Raw genomic sequence first — 10,916 nt, 5'->3', positions numbered from 1 at the left:
TGTGTCAAACGTACCAAATGTATGGATATACAGGGTGTCCCAGAAAAAAATACCGAGTGAATCAAATTGAATGTAAGTCGAGAAGTAGACATCAGAATCAAAAAATTTAAAATGTAGCGCATAGCCTATTTTATTGTGCATCACATACGGACATTTTATTTGATTCGTTTGACTGGTTGCGAAGAAATTAACGATTACATAATGCGCACATCAATGCAGTTCATTCCAAGTTTGATCACAGGCAGTTTTTCCATGCTCGCTCACCGCTTCCTAAAGTTTGTGGATCTCATTAAATTTAGTCCACATTATCTATTTTATAATCAGATGGTGTTATGGTATTCATGTTTTCACTGAAGATGAATAATAGTTTGTCCGAGAAAACTTTGATTTCTGCAATTGGAAGCTTTCCAACTTTAATTCTTTAGGTTATGCAAATATGTTATATTTTAATTTTCCAAAGAACATTTGAGCCAATAATGGCAATGATCAAGTGCTTATAGTTTACGTGTGATTTTTGATACCTTGTAACATTAATGTTGAATTTTTAAAAGATTGCATTACAATTTTTATGAAATATTTCAAAAACGTGTGTGAGAAGTATTTTAAGCCAGCTGGAATTCTTTAATGCAATAATTATGTATGCAACATTTATATCAACATCAATAAAAAAAGATTTACAAGTACTCGGCATCATCTTACATTCAAGCTTTCATTTTCAATATGGTGCAGGTTTTCAAATTTGAACAAAACCTAATTAAATGTTTTGCAAGAAACAGATTGTTTAAAAAGAACGAAAAGGATTTCACAGAACAAAACATCAAGCCCATTGACAGTTAACCACTATAGTGCGCATTGTGTTGAATGATCTTTCTTTCAAACTTGGAATGAAGTGAATTGACGCACGCGTTATGTAATCGCTCATTACTTCGCAATCAGTCAGCCGATTCCAGTAAAATCGACGTACAGGCTGCAGAATAAGATGGGCTATACGCTGATGTTTAGATTTGTGGATTTTGATTTCTCGACTTACGTCCAAATTCATTCGCTCGGTAATTTTTTCCGGGACACCCTGTATAAGGTTACGGAAGGTTTTGATTCCATTAGAGACATCCCATTACCCTTGCTTTCTTAACCTGCGGGGCATTTCTTTATTGGAACTGACTTGTAGTATTTAGTTATGGGATTTTCCGGCCTCGGGCCTGCCGGTTCTGCGGCCTTGACTTTTCTATTGATATTGGGCCTTGTTAGCAGTATTAGCAGAAAAAAACATCAATGCAGCAGGGCCGGCAGGCCAGAGGCCGAATACCTCAATACGAAAATTAAACACTTCAAGTGAATTCTAACAAGGAAGGGCTCTGCAGGGCCAGAAATCAAGGATGACGGGCTGTCTCTAACGGAATCAATTCCTTGCGCAATATATAGATCTATACATTTGATACATTTGACATCACAGAATATGTGTTCTACTTTTACTATTAATGTTTTTAACTTCTTATCCACAATTTCCCTTACTTTTGAAGCGAAGCTATATAAGAGGGGCTAATTTATAGTTTAATCCTGTTCGATGTATCCAGATTTTATTGTTAGTGGGTCTTTGTATCCCTGCGATTCAAAGTTGTTTTTTGATAGTTTGAGGATAGTTGCTCTTTGAAGCCCCACAGGGCAAACTAGCTGTCTAATTTTCACGGTTATTAGTTGTTCTTTGTAGCCCTGCGGGATTTAAAAACAAAAACCGCCACATACGCCAACAACCGCCGCGCACTAGGTATATCCAACTAGAATGCCCCTAGAGTAACTAACCGTGAAATTTGGATAGCCAATTAACTTGCCCCGCAGGACTACAAAGAACCACTAACCACGATATTTGCATATCCATTAAGCTTGCTCCACACCCGGGTTACAAAGAACAACGAAACGGGCAATATGGGTATATCCAACAAGTTTAAACTGTAAATTAGCACCCAATAGAGGGCATGGCTTAAATAATAATTTAAATGTAAGTTAAAGTAGAATATATATTCCGTGATGTCAAACGTGTGGATCTTTTATATTACGGTTACGGACGGTTTTAATTCAATTGGCTTATCAATGGAAGCACGGCGCTAGTTTTCGTGCTCGCGTACAAATCAATAGGGCATGCAATGGCGCAAACTGCAACTTTTAAATTGGCATCTTCATTTGGTTTTTGGATCGTCGTGTCTTTATATCTTTAACAATTTCGACAAATAAGGTCTTAACTTTGAGCTAAAAGATGCCGCTTTTGGCTGCTGGTCCCTATTATGACATAGCTGTCTTTGTTTAGGATATACAGGGAGTGAACATAACTGGTACCTTAATTATTTGGCTTACTGTATTTTAGCTCCGTACTCCGGAACTCTGCTAAAATAAGATATGGATGTGTTAAATATGCAGTTTACCAGTTTGTAATTTATGCATGATGTGGAATACTTGAGATATGAAGCTCAGTACATATTAAAGCTGATTTTATTTTGCATACTGGTAAACTGCGTATCTAACACTCGCATTAGTGAAAAGCCTGATGCAGTATTTACGACTATATCATACAAAATAGAATTCGAAAATTTTGAACTCCATACAACACCTGTTGTTTTGTATAACTTTTACAAACTTGTAGACTGAGTATCTTACATACTGTGGTATCGTTGTTGAAGCTTGATATTTTAAGCCATAATGTATGATCTTATTAAATGAAATTGTTTTTTTTCCCAAACCTGATTTTTGGCATCAGTGGCTCAGCCAGCACTTTTTCATGCGTGGACAAAGGGGAAAACTTTGACAAAAATAGTCAAAAATGGGCTAAAAGTAAAAATAAAAAAGTCTACAATCTGAAAGGCTGCCCAATGGACTTATTCTATTCATGGTTGTACAGGGGTAAAAATTTAAACTTGCTTCGATTTGAGGGCACGGATGTTTGATAGCATGTAAAACAACATCATTTTTTAAGAAAAGGTGAACACTGGTGGCGCTATTTATCTTAAGTCGTGTTTCATATTTACAAGGGGTATACACTAGCATAATGGCATTAAAACATCCGAAAAAAAGAGTAACAAATAACAACGAAAAACGAAATGTTTGGAATAACCTATATTATCGGGCTAAATTAAATTAAAAAATATATATAAATAGCGCCCTCAATTTGAACAAAAATGTACAGTTTATAGAATAAAAAATACCACAAAAAGCGAAATGTTCTAAAATGCGTCTTTTTATTGTTTTTTGTTTGCTTGTTTGTTAGGTTTTATGTTTGTTTTTTTATTGTTATTGTTGTTGTTGTTGTTGTTGTTGTTGTTGTTTCCCTCAAACATATTTACTGCGTGAGCATCTGTATTTATTGGAAATAATGGTAATCAAAGACGTACACACTCACAGATTAGAGCAATATAATTATATGTACTTTGGCTGAGTGCATAGCATTTTCTAAAATGTGTTGAAATTATTTAATAGGGAATGATTATGAAAACCTATTGGCTTGGAAAAAACATTAAACATATTTCTAAAATATGAAGTACTGCCCAACCAGTATGTAACCATGCATTTACTATTATTTGTAATGTTTTTTTTTATTTCCCGGTATATATTGGTATCCCGGGTTTTTCCGGAAATTAATTTACTAGCATTTTAAATGGCCAATTCTGATTTCTGTTGACCTATTCCACAGGTATAATTATAATATTTATTTCGCTAATTCTTAAATTGGAGTAAAAACATATGGCCGAATGTCGCACAAAACAATTAAGACCCCGGATCCTGTTATTAACCTCCTATAGGCCCTGGGCTAGGAACCGAACCACCCGCCCTCTAGGATTTTTGGAGACAACATTTTTTGGAAACCTTATCCATATGGAAATTGAAATCAGGTTGTCTGCAAAAATGTCGACCCTGGGTTAAGCGGTGACGGCGCATTTTTCAAAATGGCCGCCAGAATCCCATATAATGGCCTTTTAATAGCAATTCTCGCTATTCGCAATAAGGGCGCCGCCAGCGGTTTGCGATGTAATCGTGATGTACCATGGAAAAGGTCGACATCAAGTCCGCGCAATACGAATATTACCATGCTATTACATAGGAACACGTGACAATATTTTTTAGTTTGTCAAAATAAAGGTGTTACACGCGAATCGATACTCAATAATACTTAATAATGTGATTTGAAATGTGCACAATTAATTTTTCTCTATCGATTTGCGTGTAATACCGTTATATTGACAAACTAAAAAATATTGTCACGTGTTCCTATGTAATAGCATGGTAATATTCGTATTGCGCGGACTTGGATGTCGACCTTCTCCCATGATACATCACAATTTTCCCATGATACATCACGATTACATCGCAAACCGCTGGCGGCGCCCTTATTGCGAATAGCGAGAATTTGAAGTCATTGTGAGATTGTTTTATTTTATTTTTAATTAACAAAAGTTGTAACTTCGCAAATACTCAAAAATGGCATTTTGCCGAATTTAATTAAAAATTCATAATTAAAAAAAGCAAATGAGATATTTCATTTTTTCTTTTTGATTTTGAAAGCATTATTCAAGTTACATAATGTAAGTGCAAACAAGTGTGCTTAAATTTGATTGCAAAGGTGGTTTCTGGAAAAGGGGTAAATTTGTTTAGCTGCAAATGGCATTACATATTTTACAAAATGCGCGATATAAAAGAAATAATAAAAGAAATAGGAAGGCTTGAAGGCTTGAAACCAAACCTATTCTTCATCAACACTTTATCCAAAACCAAAATGAATCAAATCGAACAAGTAATTATTGCAAAATTAAAAAAGCTGTTTTTCTCAAAAAAGTCAAAACGTGGATTTAAGGGCTTTTGCAACTAAGCTCTTCATATCGCAAATGGGTGTATTAACCCGCCGGTCGCATAATATTTATTACAGAACTTCTTTCCATATGTTTCTGATATTCGAAGTAACTTCACAGCTTCCCAGCAAACACTAAACGTTTTTAAAAAGCTTTAAACGGGATAGATTCTGTTTTGGTAAAATGTTTTAATAACATTAATGTCGGATTTTATAAAGGTAATGAAAACATTTCAAAACGTTTTTACCAAAGGATTCGCACACACTTAAATATTATTATTTTTGAAATATTTTGTAGAAGGTTTTCGAAAAATGTTTTAGAATGTCATGAAAACTTTCATACCATTTTATACCCATTATATAAACCGACATTTAAACGTTTTCAGGAAACCTTTTCTAATCTTTTGTGAATAATGTCGAAAACGTTTTGTGTTTGCAGGGATAACATGCTATTTGGCTGTTGAACGTATTCTGCATTCTCATCATTATAGCAGCATCATCAAAAAGTGCAGTATTTTGGAAAAGATAAAACAAAAATATATATATTCATATTTTCAACTCCAGCTATTCGGCTGTTGAACGCATTATGCATGCTCACCATGATAGCAGCGTCATCAAAAAATGCAGTATTTTGGAAAAGATAAAACAACAATATACAGACTCATATTTTCAACTCATGCACCTGTTGTTTTGAATAATTTACATACTGAAAAGGTACCATTGTTTAAAAAAAGCTTGATGCAGTATTTTGAAATATAGATAAAACCAAAATTGATTATGAATACTTATATTTTCAACTCCAAACAAAACACCTGTCGATTTGAATTATGATTATTATAATCAAAGTAAATGTTTGATATTAGTCACTTCATGCCGAGACAACCAGAGTTTTTCAAGTATCTCAAATGGTGAGTTAACCACTCATTTTTCTTAATTTGACTAGCCTTATAAATTAAGGGATCTAGAATGAGCGTTTATGGCGTTTCGACAGTATTTTTTGTGGGAAATGAGAGCACCTCAGATGTATCGAATTGCATTCTGAATACAAAGCATGTCTTTCTGATATCAAATAATTTTCATTTTTTGAAATTCACGATATAATACAAATTTTATGACAAATTATTAAAATTTGATATTTGTCAAATTTTTGATATATAACAGTCCTCGAAATAAATTTTATAAATCTAATGATATATTCTTAAAGTGTATGTAGCTGGGAAGAAAAGCCGACGATCAATTGAAAATTTTGACCTTTTATATTGAAGATATGGATTTTTTCCCCAAAAGACCTATTTTTTTTTTGCGTTTTGGGAAAAAAATCCATATCTTCAATACGAAAGGTCAAAATTGATTGTCGGCTTTTCATCCCACCTACATACACTTTAAGTATAAATCATCAGATTTATAAAGTTTACTTCAAGTGCTGTTAAATATAAAAAACATCAATTTTTAATGATTTGCCATAAAATGTGTATTACATTGCGAATTTCAAAAAAATCTAAATTATTTAATATCAGAAGGACATTCTTCGTATTCAGAATGCAATTCGATATGTCTGATATGCTCTAATGTCCCACAATAAATACTGTCCAAACGTTCATACCCCTTCCCTTAAGCTAGCCGATAAACATGAATGGGTTGCCCATTACGGAATTTGTTCAAGAAACTTAATATGGCAGCTACTTTCGTTCCGCTTCAACATGTAGTGAAGAATTTTATTTACACCAACCTCCATCCCCAATGTCACAGAGTAATTTACGCCACTGCTGTTAACATGCGGTTAAAATCCCCCCCCCCCCCACACACACACCCATTGCTACTGGTCAGAGGGGGCGCGTGCGTTCATTTTACCTCCGGCCCCGTTCGTGCAGTGAGAATTAAAAATCCGTGCTTAAAATATTTTTACTATTCAATTTCTAACCACACTAATGACCAGGAAATTAAAGCAGTTCCACAGCAAACACAAAACGTATAAATGTTTCAGGACCTTTATATAACCCGACATTTAAATGTTTTTGAAACGTTTTGACCCAAAACCATAACGCGTTTATAACACGTTTTATAACGTTTAAAAATGATTGTGTTTGCTGGGTCTTCCTATAAAAGCAAGACTGGTCGAGTCAAAAAATTCTATTCAAAATGTTTAATTTGTGCTGGTAATCATTCAAACATTCAAAATGAGTGAATTAAAATTGATTGCATCCAATACTAGAGCCAAAATACTTACTGCCTGTGAAACATGGCTAGATGATTCAGTCACCTATAATGAAATCAACATTCCTAATTTCTCTGTTATCCGTAAGGACCGTAACAAAAATGGCGGCGGTACCTGCATCTACATTAATTCTGATTTGGCATTTAATCCCAGGCCTGATTTAGACATTCCCAAAATGGAAGCTATTTGGAATGAGATTTTGCTACCAAGATGCTAACCTTTTATTGTTGGTTCCTGTTACAGGCCTGATAGTTTATCAATAATCTTGAGAATGCCCTTTCAAAATTGCCTGCTGATTCTGCAGTGATTATTTTGGGTGATATGAATATGTGTGCTTTACGTAAAGACATACTCCAAATATGAGGTCAGTGAGGACTTTGTCTATGATGAGCTAACCAATCTTAACATCGATAAAAGCACTGGCTTAGATGGCTTGCCGGCTCGTTTTCTGAAAGATGCTGCAGAGGTCATTACAACTCCAATCACATCTATCATTAATCTCTCTATCAGGACTAAAGTGTTTCCAAGTGAAATGAAAATTGCCAAGGTCAAACCATTATATAAAAAGAAGAGCAGGTTGGAAGTAGGCAACTACAGACCTATTAGTATTTTGTCTGTGGCCTCAAACATTTTGGAGAAAGCAGTGTTTGTACAATTTAACAGGTATCTCACGGAAAATAACATCTTATTTAAATTTCAGTCAGGCTTTAGAGGTGAATATTCCACAGACACATGTCTTATCTATCTTCAAGATCATATCAGAAACCAAATCAGTGCTGGTCTGTTTACTGGAATGGTGCTTCTTGACAACCAGAAAGCATTCGACAGTGTTAATCACTCTTATTTTATGTCAAATGCTTACTGGGTATGAACTCCACTAAATGGTTTAAGTCATCTCAGATTGTTAATGTTAATGGCTCAGACTCCAACTCTATGGCTTCAATATATGGAGTTCCACAGGGGAGTATCTTGGGTCCCATTTTGTTCCTTTGTTACGTGAACGACATGCCCAACTGTGTTGATTGTATGCTCCTTCAGTTTTGGTTTCTGATAAAGATCCGTTAAAAATTGGGCAGCAGCTTAGCAAAAATCTGGAAAGCTGTAACAAATGGCTCATTGATAATAAACTGTCTCTCCACATGGGTAAAACACAACTCATTCTTTTTGGAACAAAACGTAAATTGAAGAATTGGCAAAATTATACCATTGAGTGTGAAGGGCAAACAATGCATTGTACTCCCTCAGTTAAATACTTTGGTCTTACTATTGACCGGTGCTTGAACGGTGAAGAAATGGGTCTTGGTGTCATAAAAAAGTAAATTCTAGACTCAAATGTTCTGCTTGATTATTGATTATTGATTATTCTATTTCTTCTTGGCATGCTGGCACACATAAGCGGATGAGTAAAAACCTTCAAATTGCTCAAAACAAAGTTATCAGATTCATTTTAAATAAGAATTGCATGTATGATATTACAGATGATTTTAAAGATCTTAATTTCCTTAATATACAAAATAGGGCAAAACAACTCAGGTTGAACCATGTTTTTGATATTTTTAATGAAGTTGGCCCAGACTATCTTAGTTCAAATTTTACCAGAGTTTCTAACGTGCACCAATACAGTACCAGAAACAGTGCTCAAAATGTTCGTGTTCCAAAATCCACTACCATCACTTCTGGCTCTTTTTTATTATAATACCGGGGCCAACTTACCAAGTGCAATCAAATCAATTTCTGATAAACCAAGTTTCAAAAAGTCTGTAAAAACTCATCTTTTTAACCAAATTTGGTTTCTAATGACTTTAATCATGTTTAAATACTTTTTTACTTTTAATATTCACTTGTATATATTTATTTATTTGTATGTTATTGTTTTCATTTATGCCTTTTGCCCTTCTATGTATAAAGGACCCCTTCGGAAATAAGCCTTTGGGCTTAAAAGGCTATCCTGTGATATCTCCTTGCTTTGTTTTTATTTGTGTTATTTATCTTAATGCATTTTATATCTATATTCCTTCTATTGTTGTATGTGCAATAGGGAGACACCGAATCAAATCAAATCAAATCAAATTCATTTTGCGAGAAAAAAAAGTCAACGCCCTTTCTCATTAATTTTTCGGTCACTCAAGGCGAAAAGCCTTGGGACAAGCGGATGCGTAACAGGCGTGGACAGAGTGGTAAAATGTTTGTGTTTTATGAAATTTTGCAGAGTTTGTATGCCTTTTTACATTCTTATTAACATTTATAAAACAAAGTACCATTATTTAACTCACTAACTTAGTAACTCAGAAACGACTGCGGTTCTTTGGACACATCCAAAGAATGCCAAACACAAGATACCCACAATCCTCCTGAAAGCAACTATACTCCCACAGTGACCAAAAGGAAGACCAGCAAAGAGATGGATGGATTGCATAAAGACAGATTCCCCAACCATTAACTTGGCATCCCTGGTAAAAGCTGGAAGGCTAGCAAAACAGAGAACAACTTGGCAAAGCATCATGACACAGCTGGCAAGGCAGTAAACCAGCTGTGTAAACCAGTTGTGTACTTTCATCGCGATGCAGCTATAGGTACAAAAATTACAATTCAATTAAATGGAATTTTAAATTCAAATCTATCTTTCTAAATAAACCCAAAGATATATTTTTGTCTGATTAACATTTTACAGAGATTATAATTTTATGAGATTGTAGGCAATATGTGCATTTTATGCAACTTTGCAGAGTTTTCATTCCTTTTGCATTCTGATTAACATTTTTTAATAATCATTGTCATTAGTGAATCAGGTGCGTACTTTCATCGAGTTCTAGCTATAGGTTTTTTTAAATGACAACAAGAATGACAGCAAGAAATTGTAGGCACCTGCATTTTTTGCAACTTGGTCAGAGATTTTATCGGTTTTTGCATTCTGATTAACATTTTTTAATCGTTAACTTGTCATTAGTAAACAAGGTGTGTACTTTCATAGAGTATGACAAGCAGGCGTGTGCACATGCATAAACTAGCCCATCAGCTGGCATCGATTTAATCACCCATACCCATCTTGTTCCAAAATTCTGACAGGGTCTATCTTATCTTATAGGTTTAAAAACATGACAACAAGAATCGAGTCACAGGTATGCACTTTCAAAGTCTATATATTTCATATAGCTATTTAGTTATGGCAGAAAACAGTCACACAATGGTGAGAATGTGGTGTAACGAGCTCTTCGGTTAAAATGTTTATTATTTGAAATAATCTTAATCGTCTTACCTATCGTTGAAAATGGGAAAATGTTCTTAGAAACAACGCAAACATTTGGTAAAATTGTAAATGATAATATTGTGATATGTTAGTTTTAAAGCTTACATTTTAGAATATAAATTGTGATGTACTACAAGGGTCAATTCTTGGACCCCTATTATTATATTATATATAAACGATGATAAATACATGAAGGATGTTCCAATTTATTCTCTCTGCTGATTGCACAACATCCTTAACAATGTTATACTCTTGATAATAATATCTTTAAAGCTTCAAAGTTTTAGCGGCCTGAGCTCGCGATTAAAGCAGGATCTTTATCAAAGGCAAAGTCACAAGACAACACACAAACATGCATATTATATGCAACCAAAAGTGTACACGGACCCTTGTTTAAAGGTCCGTAACCCGATCGACAGCATCATCCCCCGATTTTTTTCATTGTTGATGAGGTTTTGGTATCACATAATAGATACTATTTTTCTCATTACTATCCTGAAATTTGACGCTCCAAGTCGATGTATTTCCGGAGAAATCATGAATCACAGCGGTTTTACAGGTTACCAGTTTGTAAACAATAAAAATTTCTTCGGATCATGGGAAGAGAAAAAAAGCGAACTACG

This window comes from Amphiura filiformis, chromosome 4 (genome assembly GCF_039555335.1).
Source record: "Amphiura filiformis chromosome 4, Afil_fr2py, whole genome shotgun sequence".
Classification (NCBI taxonomy): Eukaryota; Metazoa; Echinodermata; class Ophiuroidea; order Amphilepidida; family Amphiuridae; genus Amphiura; species Amphiura filiformis.
Note: the sequence above shows the minus strand (reverse complement) of the source record.